This window comes from Cetorhinus maximus, chromosome 18, assembly GCF_964194155.1.
Source record: "Cetorhinus maximus chromosome 18, sCetMax3.hap1.1, whole genome shotgun sequence".
In the NCBI taxonomy this organism is placed as follows: domain Eukaryota; kingdom Metazoa; phylum Chordata; class Chondrichthyes; order Lamniformes; family Cetorhinidae; genus Cetorhinus; species Cetorhinus maximus.
Genome location: NC_135896.1, coordinates 7744455 through 7762309, shown reverse-complemented (window position 1 = coordinate 7762309; position 17855 = coordinate 7744455). Strand labels below are relative to the sequence as shown.

Sequence of the window (17855 nt, the reverse complement as noted above, 5' to 3'; positions counted from 1 at the left end):
TAAGCAATTCCGAACTTTTGTCATTGTTGTAATGTATGAAAAATAGCAGCCAGTTATCACACAGCAACAAGGTAACGATCAGATAATGTTTGTGACATTTGTTGAGCGATAACTATTGGGCAGGATACCACTGAGAACTCCCCTGCTCTTCTTCGAAATAGTGCAATAGAATCCATTATGTCCACTGGGGGTAGCAAGTTAGGGCCCTCAGTACTGCACTGTTGACTCAGGTTGCACTATGTGCTTAAATCTCTGGAGTGGAACGGACGTACTTCTGATTCAGATGTAAGGCTGCTACCACTAAGCCACAGTTCACACCAAAGGTGCCTGCAAGATCAACCGCAGTAACTTCACAATCAGTTTTCCCTCCCTTTCTGTTTGCTCAAATGGAATGGTTGTGCCCACATTGAGTCATGATCTCAAACCTACATTTCTGCCATCTTTAAATGGCTGAATGTGCTCTACTGATGCTGAAGTCTAAGTCTGCACTGTTATGACCTAGCTTGCCAAATATTTTATGTAGACAATAGCAAATATTGTACATTGTATTCCAAATAATTACTTCTTTCCTTTGGCGTTACAAATAACCAATATCTTTCATTAAATCACAACACACATACTTAGCTGTCATTATCACTGACTCAAAACTGAAAAACAAATTTCTCAACAGTATTACCATAAAGCAAGATTATCCCAGGGAGTGACGTCAAAGCTGTACCCAATCTTAGCTTCCAATTTGTTGTGGGTTCGGACAATCTCATAACAGCCTGACTGCAGAACAACTCTAGCCTTTGATCACAATATGTCAAGGAACAGTTTCTTTCATTCTCCACATACACTACTAATATATAGGATGGGAAAAACTTAAATATTTGCATTTACTTTTGAACTATGCACGTGCTTTAACAAACTTCTAGGAAAAGGTCCCCTTTTGTCCTTGCCATTTGTAAACTCTTGGGATGCCAGGCTAACACTTCACTTCCCAAACAGGATTGTTTCTGCAGCTCAAGTGTAACTGTAGCATTCTTCACAAACAAAGGAGAGGCTCCTTCAGATTTCATAATCTCATTTCAAATCCTTTTGCCCACTCCTCACTCTTTTTATCCTTGAAATTACAATCCTCTTAGTAATCGTAGGACTAATTGCTGCCAGTGTTCAGTCTCTAGTGCCATTTTCATTTGCATCACTCAGACACAGAGTGGGAAACCTGCCAGCAACTTGGATCCTTACAATGAGCCTATTCTCACTGTAAAGTGCAAGGGACACAGCTAACAATTAGCAGAAGTATTTTTTGACAAAAGCTCACAGCTGGAATAGCGAGATTCCATGAATACACAAAGGATGCAAAGTTCTCATCAGAAGCTGAACTCATCTTCACTCTTCTGTCAGTCAAATGTTTAAAAGTCCAATGGTTCTTCATTGTTAAAACACACATACATACCCCCAAACTGAACATAAAGAATATTAATCCAAACAAGTCAAAAAAAAGTAGCGCCGTGCCTCTGACTTTATCCATCTCCCTTCCCAGGGACTCAATCATGCTATACTTTGCACAATCTTGGCATCCTGTTAAACACTGAGCGATCTTTAAATTTCACATCCTACCCATCACCAAAATTGCCATTGAAAACCTTCAAAAATTAGTTAATTTTCTGCACAGCAGTTTGGGATGTCTCAAGATCATGAAAGAAGATATATAAATGCAAGTCTTTCATTTCTTTAGGCAATTTAAGTCTGAACTATCCAACCTGACCACAAAACTGTCACATAATTATCAAGTTCAACTCTTAAATTAAACAATATAACTGCCCTTCATATAACTACCCTTCAGTCTGTATCCTGTACTGCATCAAGATCTGTTCATCCTAAATCCATCTTTACTGATCTTTGTTGGCTCCTTGTTCCTCAATTTTAAATCCTGCAATGGGCTTTCCACACCCCATCTCGACAAACTCCTCCAGCCCTCTACTTTCTTGCACATCTTCCTGTCCTGACCAACCCTCATTCCTTTTGCCCCAACAGTCTCAAGTCCTACTCTGAGAACCTGCTCATTAAATCCTCAAACCCATCTTCATGGCCAAACCTTTGGTCGTCCTCCTAATGTTTGCTTCTTAACGGCATCATCTTTCTTCATTTATTCCTATATATGACGTCTGGGAATTTCTGTTTTTACAAAAGCATGTAAATGGAATTGTATTACTGCAAATTGCTCTTAGATATATACACACGCCTGCGCACAAATATATACACGCATATCCATACAGAAATATATACACATATATGCACACACATATATATACACATCTGCATTCAATGGTACTGCACCTGCCGAACTTATTGTTTCAAATAACACTCAAATACTCTTGCTCAAAGTTTAATTTATTCCGATTCAATTGCAACTCAAAAAAACCAGCTCAACAGGATCGTAAATCCATCTTGCCCTTTTTTAATCATAAATCTACAGATATCTCATCTGATGGTTGCATCTCTGCATTACATGCACAATGATTGATATCTAGGATTATATCTGGTGCTCATGACCAATAAATTGATGACATACAAAGCTGTTAGCATGGTACTAGTCTTTGAAGACAGCAATGTTGCATTCTACTCAAAAGTTGTAAGAATGAGAGCTCAAAAAAATGGGTGACACAACACAATTCCTACAATTATCCAAAATGTTAGTATGTACCCAGATTGCAGAAACTAAATCTAAATCTTGCAATTCCTTTTTTTCTTTCTTTAAACAACACTCAGTGTTTAACTTTTAATGCAGTGCAAATGTGAGAGTTTGGTGAGTGGGGGAGTTCGGGAAGGAAGTGCTCAGTTCCTTTGCTTTTTCTACCTTTCTCATCTTGTACGAATTGGTTCTTAATCTACGACAGGGAAAGATGTTTGGTGAGTTTCTGGTAAATGGTTATGGTCTATTTCAGACTTAAGGTTTAAAATAGTATACAAATTGGTGGTAAAGTTGATAAGATATGTAAAAAAGCAGCAAAATGAAGTGTACAATATAATTAAGTAATTAAAACACTAAGGATGTAAGGACAGGTGATGTGTCAGGGTTGCAGCATGTGGGAGCTCCTGGGTATCGTTATGATCCAGGACCAACACGCTGCAGCTCAAGGAGCTTCAGCTCAGAGTCATTGAGCTGGAGCCTGAGCAGCAGGCACTGCGGCACATCAGGGAGAGGGAAAGTTACCTGGATCCTTGGTACCAGGAGGCAGTCACACCACTTAGGATAGGGTCTTCTGATTTGGTCAGTGGTCAGGGACAGGAGGGTGTGACTGCGAGGGAGGCAAGTAAGGGGACCCAGAGGGCAGGAGTGCCAACCTCTGCAATCGGCTAATAGATGAGAGGTTCTCTCAGCTTGCTTGAATGAGAGTGGGGGCTGCCGGGTGGATGAACAAACTGACCATGACATCGTGGTAAGGGAAGCCATTAAAGTGGGGGGAGCAAAAAGGAATGTAGCTGTAGAAGGGACAGTATAGTGAGGGGGATTGACACCATCCTCTGCAGCAAGGAGCAAGAGTCCAGGCGGCTGTGTTACCTGCCCAGTGCCAGGGTTCAGGACATCTGCTCAGGGCTGGAGGAGAACTTGCAGTGAGAGGGGGAAGATCCAGTTGTCGTGGTCCATGTAGGTGCGAATAACATAGGCAGAACTAGGAAAAGTTCTGCATAGAGAGTATGAGGTGCTAGGCACCAAATTAAAAAGCAAAACCTCAAAAGTTATAATGTCTGGATTATCACCTGAATGGTGTGCAAATTGGCATAGGGTACATAAAATCATACAGATGAATACGTGGCTCAAAGACTGGTGTCGGAGAAGTGGGTTTTGGTTTGTGGGGCACTGGCAACATGGGAGTTTTACCATTGGGACAGTCTACAGCTGAACCACACTGGGATCAGTGCTCTTACGAACAGTATAACTAGAGAAGTAGATAGGGTTTTAAAATAAATAGCAAGGGCAAGGGATCAAATGTGGAAAGATGAGGTCTATCAAAGCACAGAGACAAGGTAAGAGTGGAAAATAGTAATGTGGGAAATTAAAATGGAAAATGAGGGTCAGAGAATGGCAGGAAGGCAGAGAGAGAAAAAAAACCTAAGAAAGCACCAACAATCAAGACTGGATGTCACAAAGATAACAGAAAGACAAAACTAAAGGTTCTGCATCTGAATGTGCGTAGCATTCATAACAAAGTAAATGAATTGATAGCACACATTGAAGTAAATAAATATGATCTGATAGCCATTAGAGAGACATGGCTGCAGGATGACAAGGATTGGGTCCCGAGTATTGAGGGGTACATGACATTCAAGAAGAATAAGAAGCTAAGTAAAGGTGGATGGGTAGTACTGTTAATCAAGGGTGGTGTTGGTACAATAGCTAAAGATGACCTTAGTTTAGGAGATCAGGATGTAAAATTGGTTTGGGTGGAAATGAGGAATAGCAGGGGAAAGGAGTCACTAGTGGGAGTGGTCTACATGCCCCTAACAGTAACCACAATGTAGGACAAAGTATACAAGAAGAAATATTGGATGCTTGTGATAAAGGGGCGGCAATAATCATCGGTGACCTTCATCTGCATATAAACTGGAAAAATCAGATTGGCAATCGTAACCTGGATGAAGAGTTCAGAGAACACTTTCGAGATAGTTTCTTAGAGCAGCACATTCTGGAAACAACCAGAGAACAGGTTATATTGGACTTGGTATTGTGCAATGTTGACAGGGTCAATTAATGACCTCTGAATAAAGGCACCCCTAGGTAGCTGCGATCACAATATGATTTTATTTTACATCCAGTTTGAAAGGGAGAAAAGTGGGTCTAAACCTAGTATTTTAAACTTAAATAAAAGATAACTATGTGGGCATGAAAGCTGAGCTGGCTCAAGTGAACTGGGATACTAAGCTGGGGGATAGATCAATAGGGAAGCAGAGGCAGGCATTTAAGGGGATATTTCAGAATATCAGAGTAAGTATATTCCTACTGTAAAGAAAAATTCTAAAGGGAGGACCCACCATCTGTGGCTAACTAAACTGGTTAAGGAAAGCTTCAAACTTAAGGAAAAAGCATATAACTGCGCAAAGATGAATGGCAGGTCAGACTATTGATCAGAATATAAACAACAGCAGAGAATGACTAAAAGGTTAATCAGGGGAAAGTAATTAGAGTATGAGAGGAAGTTAGCTAGAAACATAAAGATGGATAGTGAGTGTTTCTACAGGTACCTAAAAAGGAAAAAGTAGTGAGTGACGGTCCTCTAGAGAGAGTGACAGTGGGGAGTTAATAGTAGATATTAAGGAAATGGCAGATGAAATGAACAAATATTTTGCTTCTGTCCTCACTATTGAAGATGCAAAAAAAATTCCAGTAATAGCTGTAAATCAGGAGGTGGAAGGGAGAGGGGAACTTGGTGAAATTACAAATCACTGGGGAAGTGGTACTGAGCAAACTGATGGAGCTGCGGGCTGACAAGTTCCCCGGTCCAGATGGACTTCATCCTAGGGTCTTAAAGAGGTGGCTAATGAGGTAGTAAATTCATTGATGTTAATTTTCCAAAATTTCCTAGATTCTGAAAAGATTCCATCAGGCTGTAAAGTAGCAAAGATAACCCCTCTATTCAAGAAGGAAAGGAGGCAGATAACAGTAAACTTTAGCCCAGTTAGCTTGATGTCTGTTGTGGGCAAGGTATTAGAATCGATGATTAAAAAGGTTAACGCCGGGCACTTAGAAAAGCTCAAGGTAATTAGAAAGATTCAGCATGGTTTTGGGAAAGGGAAACAGTGTTTAACCAATTTATTAGAGTTCTTTGAAGGAGTAACATGTGCTGTGGATAAAGGGGAGCCTGTAGACATGCTGTACTTGGATTTCCAGAAGGCACTTGAAGGCACATCAAAGGTTATTGCAGAAAATAAAACCTCATGGTATAGGGCCCCTTATTCTTATCAAGGGCTACTCGCACATTTAAAAAAAATCATGTTGGTTTTTAACAGAGAATATAGAAACATTCAACTCACCCACTGCTTTCATGTACTGGCTGAGTTTGCATTTCCTTAATGAGTAGCACCGTTTGTGTCTCAATCGCAGCAATTTAGTTCAACTTTTTCCTTGCTTTCCTTTCCCATTCTCTCTTGCTCTCTCATTTCCCACTTTATCTCACCCCTAAAGCAGCCCAGGGCAATGACTCAACAACCCAAGGCTCCGGCCATCTACAAATCCAAGGTTGCGCCTGGGCCTCTTCCTCAGTCTGTAGGGGCTCAGTCCTTGTTCTGGGCCACCGGAGGAGTGGGGAGGGGTGAGCCGCCGATGGAGCCGGGTGTCCTGCTGCCTTTCTCCCCCGCCCCGGATTACTCATACTACACCACCCGATTGGAAGCTGGCAGCTTCCCGTTGCTGCCCTGCGCGCCTGCTCCTGGATCTCCAGCCTCATTCTCTCCCCACAGCCTGCAGCCAAAACTCAGGCATCAGAACATGGCAACAGCCGGCCTAGAGTGCAGCACGCGGTTGGGAGGCGGATTTTGAAATCTCCCTGCAGAGCAGATGAAAAAGTGCAATGGGCCGGATATGGCCCCCGGGCTCCCTACCCCTGGTGCAGGGGTAACATATTAGCATGGGTAGAAGATTGGCTGGCTGGCAGAAAACAGAGAACGCCTAAATGAATCTGCCCATCCCTATTTGCCCTCAAGAAAGTGGTGGTGAACTGCCTTCTTGAACGCTGCAGTCCATGTGGTGTAGGTACACCCACAGTGCTGTTAGGAAGGGAGTTCCAGGATTTTGACCCAGCGACACTGAAGGAACAGTGATATATTTCCAAGTCAGGATGGTGAGTGAGTTGGAGGGGAACTTCCAGGGGGTGGTGTACCCATCTATCTCTTGCCTTTGCCCTTCTAGATGGTAGTGGTTGTGGGTTTGGAAGGTGCTGTCAAAGGAGCCTTGGTGAATTCCTGCAGTGTATCTTGTAGATGGTACACACTGCGGCTACTGTGCACCAGTGGTGGAGGGAGTGAATGTTTGTGGATGGGGTGTCAATCAAGCGGGCTGCTTTATCCTGGATGGTGTCGAGCTTCTTGAGTGTTGTGGAAGCTGCACTCATCCAGGCAAGTGGCGAGTATTCCATCACACTCCTCACTTGTGTCTTGTGGACAGTCTTTGGGGAGTCTGGAGGTAAGTTACACGTCGCACGATTCCTGGCCTCTGACCCGTTCTTGTAGCCACAGAATTAATATAGCTAATCTAGTTCAGTTTCTGGTCACTGAACATCAAGGGGCGATGGTCAGATTCTCTCTTGTTGGAGATGGTGGTTGCCTGGCACTTGTGTGGCACGAATATTACTCGTCACTTGTCAGCCCAAGCCTGGACATTGTTCAGGTCTTGCTGCATTTGGATATGGACTGTGTCAGTATCTGAAGAGTCATGAATGATGCTGGACATTGTGCAATCATCAGTGATTGGAGGGGAACTTCTGTTCTTATGACGGAAGAAAGGTCATTGCAGATGACACAAAGATAGGTAGAAAAGTTTGTTGTCAAGGGGACATAAGGAGGTTGCGATGAATAAAGACAGGTTGAGTGAATGGCACATGGAGTATAATGTGGCAGGAAGAATAAAAAAGCAGAGTATTGCTTAAATGGGGAACGACTGCAGTTTTCCAAGGTGCAGAGGGAGCTAGGTGTTCTAGTGCACAAGGCACAAAAAGTTAGTATGCAGGTACAGCATGTAATCAAGGCAGCTAATGGAATGCTATTCTTTATTACAAATGGAATTGAACATAAAAGTAAGGATGTTATGCTTCAGTTACACAGGGCATTGGTGAGACAAACCTCAAATACTGTGTGCAGTTTGGTCCCCTTATTTAAGGAAGGACGTAAATGTGTTGGAGGTGATTCAGAGGAGGTTTACTGAATTGAAGTTAGACTTATGAGGATAGGCTGGACAGGCTGGGCTTGTTTTTACTGGAGTTCAGGAGATTGAGGGGTGACTTGATTGAAGTATACAAGATCCTGAATGGTCTTGACAAGGTGAACATGGAAAGGATGTTTCCTCTTGTGGGTGAGTCCAGAACTAGGGGACACTCTTAAAATTAGGGTCGCTTTTATACGACAGATGAGGAAAAATTTTTTCTCTCAGAGGGTTGCGTGACTTTGGAACTCTGTCTCAGAAGATGGTAGAAATGGAGTCATTGAATAATATTAAGGCAGAAATAGATTAATTCCCTTGCCTAACAAGAATCTAAGGTTAGTGGAGGAGTTGGGAATGTGGAACTTGAAACACAAACAGATGAACTGTTATCTTTTTAAATGGAAACACCACCACCTGGAAGTTCCCCTCCAAGTAACTCACCATCCTGACTTGGAAATATATTGCCGTTCCTTAGCTGTCGCTGGGTCAAAATCCTGGAGCTCCCTTCCTAACAGCACTGTGGGTGTACCTACACCACATGGACTGCAGTGGTTCAAAAAGGCAGCTCACCACCACCTTCTCAACTGCAACTAGGGATGGGCAATAAATGCTGGCCCAGCCAGCGAAGCCCACGTCCCATGAATGAATAAAAAAAAGTGGAGCAGGCTCAAGGGGCTGAAAAGCCTACTTCTCCTCCTATTTCATATGGAACTGCTTGCTTGGGAGGGATCCATTCTGCTCCATTGATAATGGATTCTTTAAGCATTGAAGTTATGTATTCAAGACCTTGGATATATTTAGTGTTCTCTGAACTGCAAGAACAGTGAACTGAAGCAATTTACACAATTCTGCTGTGGGCAGAGGGAGAGCACCCAAACTTATTTCCTCCACCTACTGCTAAAACGGACGGTTTGGATATTACTGTTTACAAGCCGTACTTTGCTGTAGTGAGCATTGGGTCTGGCAGTTCAATGCCATCATGCAACATGCCAATTAGGAGGATCTATACAGAGCCATTAATAAAATGCAACCATGGTTTCTCCATGAATCATTTTTAATAGTCTTCATCTTTGAAATTTGATTTCCAATTACATTTCTTTTTAATGTTCCACCCATTTTCTCCCCTCCTCTCCTGACGGTACTAATTCGTGGTCAGGTACAACTACACAAGTATCATACATGAGCACAAACATTAATGAGAGGTGGTATGGGAGAAATGCAGCCAATTTCAAACCCACCCTCATCTGTCACCAATTTTACGTAAGTGACTTGATGGTTACGAAGGACAGAAACAATGCTGATTTTCTCATTCTGAGCCCAGGGGCAAAGATCATAGTGTACCAACACAGTAACATTTATCTACTGACCCAATTATATATTTTTTCCAGAATTCATATCTTCTTTTATAGTGAAGCAAAACCATGGGATTGTACAATTTTAAAAATCAAATATGGTATGTGAACTTCATACATTCCACCTCTGTAACACTGCCTGACTCCACCCCTGCCTCAGCTCATCTGCTGCCACTGCTTCCATCTATGCATTCGCTACCCCCAAAACTGATTGCACTCCTGACCAGCCTTCTGTCTTCCACCTCCCATCAAATTAAGATCATCCAAAACTCTGTTGTCAGTGTCTTAACTCGCACCAAATCCCATTCTTCATTTATCCTTGTACACACCGAGCTACAATGGCTCCAATTCTAAAATCTGCATCCTTGTTTTTGAATCCCACCATGACCTTATCCCTCCTTACCTCATCTATGTACCTCTAAACCTGGCTGCTTCAGCATCCCCGATGTCATGAAAATATAATAATTTTCATAATATTGTGATTTATTGTAAAATGGAGTTAATAGTGGGGTTTGGATTAGTTTCTCTGTGTGTGGGGGGGATTTAATTGAATTGGAGACAGCTGATCTGGAGGTTCTGAGTTATCAGCAAGCAGCTAGGTTTGAAATGCTAAACACATTCCAAAGCTTCAGCCATGCTTACGTGAGGTGCAAGGAAAATTTGCATTTTTAGATAACTTACAGTAGTTTGAATTTCAAAGAGATGTAAGATGTTACACCTAGCCAGGAGAAGCTAAGCCAAACAGTGCGTTCATTTTTCCCAAAGGTTACTGATAAAATTAGTACTATGAAAAATTTATATAAAAGAAAAGTTGAAAAAACACATGGGAACAATGGAATTTGCATTAAAAGGTGAAAAACAAGGATAAAGGAGATGAGACTGTGGGTCAGAAAAAGGCGGCATTCTAAGATCTAACACACAAGTGTGAAAAGCTTCCAGCCTCTGTGCATCAAGTTGCTGTCTACAGGAACCGAAGCTGAGAAAACTTACTTTGAAACTCACTGTCCAGGGTATTGTGTTGCTTTGCCTGGGTCTGTTTAAATCTATTTGTTTTTATTGTTGCCTTAACAGGGATGTAACTGGAAGCCAGATTTAATTAGGGGTTTGAGTATATTTTGTAGTAATTTGTAGACCTATGTATGTGCTTGAAATCCTTTCTATTGTTAATGAATGTTTAATTTAGTTTCTAGAAACCTCTGAAATCGTGGTAGTCTTATTACTTCCGAATTCAAGGGACGGCATCTTGAAATAAAATACAAATTGCAAAACAGTCGTGACCACGCGATCAAGTTTCTTTTGCGGATTTGATCCACCTGGCACACATCTGCCGTGTCATAACATTCCACCACCGGCAGCCAAGCCTCCAGCTGCCTCGGCCCAAGTTCCGAACTACCATCCCTATGGGCAGAATTTTACGGCAGCAGGGTTTTACGTTCCCGCTGTCGTCAATGCGATTTATAATGGCTCGCCGCATTTTACGGCCCCGCCCCCGCCGAAATGGGGCCGTAAAATTCTGCCCCGTCTTTCTACCTTGTTTTTCTCCTATATGACACTCCTTAAAGCCTACCGCTTTGACCAAGATTTTGGTCATCTGACCTAATATGTGGCATGGTGTCATATTATGTTTTGTAATGTTCCTATGAAGTGCCTTGGCCAATTTATTATGTTAAACGTGCCATATAAACACATGATGATTGTTAAATGAATTTCAGCTTACAGTAATATGTGCTTCAAACATACTTTTATTTATAGGTTCCATTAAAGTTGATCCTATTGAAATGAGTGGAAAGATAAAAATATCAAACTGACAAACATTCCAGAATACAGGATTACTAAACTCTTGACACAAAGGCATTAATTTTTAATGGTGATATTTTTGACTGGACCAAGTATCCACAATTCCTGGATTAAGTATTTTTAATATGAAGTGTCTTCCCTTAATGGTTAGTAAACATCTTTACTTATGGAACGAGTAGGAAAAGAGCTCTTTAGTACACTTCACAAGATTCTATATTTCATTGAAGCATGTACCTTTCAGTAGCACTAATACAGAGGACCTGCATTAAGTGCATGGATTCTCATCAAAGATAGGAAAGTTCCAAATCAACAGCAGTCTATTATCCAAACTTAATTCACGTACTACCTATTGATGATAAATCATGCCTTATGATAAATTTTCACCATATTTAAACATTAAGACAACCCTTTCTAATCCTCAAAGTAATCCTGTGTCATACATTATTCCTCAACCAGACGGGTGACTGGGTAATAAGCCTCTGCTGCAACCAACTGGGATGATGCAGCCATCAGTTTCAATCCAAGTCAGCTTTCTAAGTAACAAATAATGCCAACATATATTTTTACAAACATCATGAAGGATATTTTGCATTGATGATGATGTATTACTTTGTTTCATTAACACATCTATTACCACATTTGCTATATTACAAGAGGCCACATTTCAAAAGTAATTCAATGGCTGTGAAATGCTTTGGGACGTCCAGAGATTTGAAATGTGCTTATATAATTGCAAGTTTGTTCCTTCTTTCTAAGTACCTTATCTGCACATATGGCTGCAGCAACTAGCTGTCCCAACCCACCTGCATTGAGAACTGCCTTCCTTTATGAACTTCTTCAATGCTGTCCCAATTGGAACCAATATCCATGTACAGTTTGAAGGATTTCCTTTGGTTGCCTCCATTATCAATGGGTCAAAATCCTGGAACTTCCTCCCTAACATCACTGTGGGTGTGCCTACGCCATATGAAATACAGTGATTCAAGAAGGACCAACTTTCAGCCCCTTGCATGTAGAAGTGTTTCCTAATTTCATTCCCGAAAGATCTAATTAATCTTTCAACTATGCCTCTAGTCCTAGATTCCCCAATCAGAAATACTTTCTCCCTAGGTGCCCAATCTGTTGCCTTTAGTATCTCAAAAACTTTGATAAAATCACCCCTCAACTTTCTACATCCAGGAAATATAACCCTGGTTTGTGAAATCTCTCCTTGTACTCTCGGAGTCCAGGCATTATTCTAGTAAATTTACACTACACTCCCTTCTTTAACATCAAATAAATGAGTAAATAAAATGTACCCCAATCCTAACCTTCTCCTCCCCCACTGTTACTTCCCCAACCATCTCCCCTATTATCCTCCTAACCTGCTCCCCCCCACACTGTTCTTTCCCTAGCCTTCTTCCCCTCTGTTACTACAATAATCCCAACCTAACCTTATCCTCTACAATTACTTGAGAATAAGTGCCTGCAAAAGCAAAGCTTTGTTGTTTGATGCATATGTTTCTAGGCTTAAAACTCAATCTTTGTTTCACCCTTGTTATGTTTACCCATAACTCAAGCCCCAAATGTATCACTTGGTCTTACAGTTTGTTCCCAGAAATGAAATAGTGTCATTCATCTGTGCATTACTCTAGTTATTGTATGGTCGGTGTTTTGTTAAACTTAAAAAACATTCCTGATGCAATCAGGTTATTGATAATTCACTGCCATGAATTACTGTTTGTGATTTCAGGCTAGTGAGCCATTACTGGATTAGTACAAACATCAATACGAGAGAACAGTGCAGTGGAATTCAAAAGGCTGACCACCAATTTACAAAACAACCAGCTTGTAAAACTACACAGGGCTGTAGGCAGTTGCTTAATATGATGCAAAAGCATTGAGAGGTTGATGATAAACTGTCACAGACCTGAACCATTAACTGTTTCCCTGTCCACAGATGTTGCCATATCTGAATGCTTCCAGCATTTTCCATTTTTATTTCACATTTTCAGCATCTGCAATACTTTAGTTTTGTACTTAGAGGCATGTATGCTTTAACCTTAAAGTTCACACCTCATTAGCATATGAGTCATCCCTAGTTACGATGTTCGAATCCAGCTTGTGCAAATGGGGAAACCAACTGCTGAGCTTCAGAATGAGAGCCTATTCTTTTCTCCTCACCCAGCAAATAATGTCAATGCCTCTTTTTGAAGATACACTGGGTACAAGCCTTTCATAATGTTGTAGGGTGGCCGAGTTGTGCTATTAATGATAGAGTTGATCAGCAGACGCTTCTTGGGTGGAAACATTAAGTTTATTTATAATATACTCAACAGCAACTACACGTGTGCTTCCAACTTCAACTCTATCTCTACACTGACTCCTAAGGTAGCCCGTGTTACTCTCCTATTGGTTACTACAGATCATGTGATCTTCCTTAACAAGTATTATTCTTAAAAGTACATTACACACTAAATAATAACTCAGCTATACATATTATGTTTACAGGTACATATTTTTCAAGACAACACAATACTTACACGGGTAAGGAATATACAAGTTCAGTCTTTCAAGTGGTTTCCTGGTACATGTGGAACGTCGCAGCTTCATAACTTCAGATTCTTTGTCAGGTACGTCCTTTTCCAGAGTTGCCTGAACATCAGGTGCTTCGATGGGAATGTGCAGTTCTGTATCCTCAACTCTTACAGGAACATCAGGCATGTCAGTCCTGGGTTGAGTACCATCAACAGGAAATGCAGACCTGGTCATGATCACTGGTGGAACCATATCTTGAAGATTCATCTCTCTCTTCCTTAAATGGTCCACATGTTTACAGGTGATCCGGCCTTCCACCTCCACATGGCAAGATAGAGTTCCAGTCACCACATTTATTTCACCTGGTAACCACTTTGGTCCTTCCCCAAAATTTTTCACATATACCGGGTCTCCTACGGTAAATCTCCTCTCGCTGCTCTGCCAGTCGTGTCTAGTTTTCTGGCTTCCCTGACTCCTTTTCACTTTCCCCTCTAAATTTGGCATTATTAAGCTCAATCTCATGCTGAGATGGTGTTTCAACAACAACTCTGCAGGTACGACACGTGTTGTTTTTTGAGAGGTGGTCCTGTAATGAAAAAGAGAACGTGCTAGCTTGGCTGCCAAGGAATGGCCAGTTAGCTTTCTCATATCCTTCCTGAACATTTGAACTGTCCTTTCGGCCAGTCCATTTGAGGAGTGGTGGTATGGTGCAGTTTTCACGAGTGATACCGTTGAGGCTGATAAACCTTTGAAATTCAGCACTTGTAAATGCTGTGCCATTATCGGAAATGACTACTTCTGGTAGTCTGTGAATGGCAAAACTCTGACGTAGTTTCTCAACTGTAGCGTCCGACATTGGTGATTTCACCTCATATTCATCCAACCATTTTGAATGGGCATCGACAATGAGCAGAAACACTGTTCTCAGGAAAGGTCCAACGTAGTCAAGGTCTACCTGGACATTCCCATGGGTGTAACAGAGATGTCACGGGCAACTTATGCAGTTACCGACATTACACACAGTGCTTTACTAAATTCTCTATTTCGCCATCCATCCCAGGCCACCATAAGCTGTGTGCTTATGGTCTTCATTTGGGTAACTCCTGGATGGGCACTGTGTAGTTCAATTAAAAGTGGCTCCCTTCCCTTTGGAGGAACTATCTCTCATGCTCCCCACAATAAGATGTCATCCTGGCTGGTTATTTCATGTCTTCAGCTGAAGTACGGTTTTCATTTAGTCAGATACAGACTCCTGTGACCAACTATGTAGCACTTGTTCTCGTACCTGAAATAGGACTGGGTCCTGACTTGTCCAGTCTCTGATCTATTGAGTACATAATCGCGAGGAATCTAAGAAATTTAATAATAAAACAAGTTCCTGAGGAACTGGGATATGCTCATCATTTTCTTGTAAAGGCAAACGACTAAGAGCATCGGCGTTTCTGATTTGATTGCCAGGCTAATGTACAAAAGTTTATTTGTATGCTGCCAGAATTAAAGCCGATCGTTGTATTCTTGCTGAGGCTGTGGGTGGAATAGCCACTAAACAATCCTAGCAATGTTCTGTGATCTGAAATGATTGTAAAATGATGGCAATTTACATATTCATGAAATTTCTTGACACCAAAGATGATGGACAGGCTTTTTTCTATCTGCGAGTGTCCCTTTTCCGCTGTGGTAAGAGTTCTTGATACTTAACCTATTGGCCATTCCGCGCTATTGCCCATCCGATGAGAGAGCACTGCTCCCACTCCGAAGAGAGATGCATCACATGCCAGCACCAATTCTTTTGAATGGTCATAATGCACTAATAGATTGGATGAATGCAACAATTGTTTCATCTCTGAAAGCTTCTTTCTGGGGCACCTCCCAAGACCAGCATTGGTTCTGAGTAGAGAATGCAGGGGGGCCAGCACTGTAGACAAATTGAGTAAGAACTGCCCATAATAATTGATCATTCCTTGGTGTGATTTGAGCTCTGAGACATTCTTTGGTGCAGGTGCCTCTCTTATGGCTCTCACTTTCTCCTCAACCAGCTGGAGGCCCTGTGAATCTACCCGGTGACCCAAATAGATTACCTCCCCCTCTTGGAATGTGCACTTTTATTTTTAAATGCACTCCAGCTTAGAAGAAGTCTTAAAACATTTCTTGTAAGTTTGCCAAATGTTCTTTTTCAGTGAATCCTTTCACCAGTACATCGTCTAAATAGGCTACAACCTTGGGCAGTCCCTGCAGTAAGCTTTCCATTGTTCTCTGAAAGATGGCACAAGCAGAAAAGACACCAAAAGGCAATTGTGTATATTGGTAGAATCCTTTGTGGGTATTAATTGTGACACATTCCCAGGAGGCATTATTCAACTCTAATTGTTGGTAAGCGTGACTCATGTCATTGTGTACATTGTCCCTCCTGCCAGCTTGGCATACAGGTCTTCGATTTTTGGAATGGGGTGCCTGTCTAGCTTAGCTACTTTATTAACCACCAGTTTGTAGTCTCCACAAATTCGGACGCTTTCGGACCCTTCGGTCGGTAACTATGGGTGCTGCCCATTCTGAGAACTGAACAGGTTGTATTAAGGCCCAGTTTTTCTCAACTGTTCAGTTCAATGTCAACTTTTTCTCGCAGGACATATGGCACCAGTCTTGCATTTATGAAGCGAGGGGTTGCATCCGGATACACAAGAATCTTGGCCTGCAGGCCCTGGATTTTCCCCAGTTCATCCTTGAAGGCGGTGGTGTACTTTCTAAGTAGCTCTAGTAGCCCACTTGATCTGAACTGGAAAATTTCGGCCCATTCCAACTTAATCTCTTTTCATCAATTTCACTCCAGGAGGCTTGGCCCTTCACCTGCCACCACCACCATCAAGGGTAGCTTTGCCGATTGGCGTCCATAATGGACAGTTACTCTGCTCATGCCTTTTACTTGAATGTTTTAGCCTGTATATGTTTTTAGCTTGGCAGATGTTTCTTCTAAACTTAATTGATGTTCACCATTACTCAGGTATCTGAAGGTATGTTCCCCAATTACTGTAGTGGAAGCTCCCGTGTCCACTTCCATTCTAACAGGTTTGTCGTTTACTTTCACTGTGACAAATATTGGTTCTGTCTTTCCAACTTTCAGATTAAACAACGATTAACTGTATGAATTTGTTGTTTCAGGGTCTCCTACATTGTAGATTTCATTGGGCTGCTTCTTTTGTTTACAAACCTGCTTGAATCTTTCCTTGCACTGCCTCATTATGTGTCCATTTCTGTGACAATAGTAGCATTCGATATTTTTAAACTGCCGATTGATTGCTTTCACCTCTATTCAAGTTATTCTTTGATTTCACTGCTAAGTTATTTTTCCTTATTCTTCGGCTAGCAGGAACTGTTTCCCGCTTCTCGGCAGAGTCTCGCTGTTTTGCGCTTCTTTCGGCTGAGGTTTCCCACCCGACGTGGAGGACGGCGCCATTTTGCACACCCTGTATTGCTTCTGAATCTCTTATTGCGCTTTCCATGGCCAGTACTATCTTTAGCACCTTCTTGGAATCCAGATTCACTTCAGACAATAATCTTTTCTGAATTGTGTCCTCTTTCACACCATACACTAAATGATCTCTGGGCATGTCATTCAGAGTTGTACTAAACTCCAATGTTCCGTTAGCTGCTTCAAATTTGCCAGTCTCACCCGGGGCTCTATTTCACAAATTAAATCTGAACCTCTGCGTCGTGACTGAGGGCTTTGCTTAAAAATGACCCTTCGTGAGCTCGACCAACTCATCAAAATCTTTCGTATCTGAGGCACTGGGTGCCATCAAACTTCATATCAGACTGTAGGTTTTGCTCCCACAAGTACTCAAGAGGATCACTTGCCTCTTCTCTTCCCCCGTAATCTTCTTCACTTGGAAAAAGAACGTGAGGCATTCTATGTATTGAGACTAATCGTCTGTGGCTGGTTCAAAAGGATCAATTCCCCCAAATTGTTGCATTTTGCAAGGGGATTACTTCTTGAATTCTAACCGAGCTTGCTACTTACAATCACTGAGCGAGGTACAGTGACGATTTCTTTCTAATTTGATTTCTTCTGTTCAATCCGGTTTTCTCCTCGTTGCCAGTTTGTTGTAGGGTGGCCGGGTTGTGCTATTTATGACAGAGTCGATCAGCAGGCACTTCTTGGGTGGAAACTTTAAGTTTATTTACAATATACTCAGCAGCAATTCGTGTGCTTTCAACTCCAACTCTATTTCTACACTGACTGCTGAGGTAGCCCATGCTACTCTCCTATTGGTTACTACAGATCATGTGAT

At 41.8% G+C, this 17855-nt stretch overlaps 1 protein-coding gene across 13 annotated transcripts in view; it reads right to left on the bottom strand.

The window, feature by feature from the left end:
- Window positions 1-17855, bottom strand: part of foxn3 (forkhead box N3) — a 341543-nt gene that overhangs the window by 141539 nt on the left and 182149 nt on the right. The gene's annotated exons all lie outside the window — the stretch shown is intronic.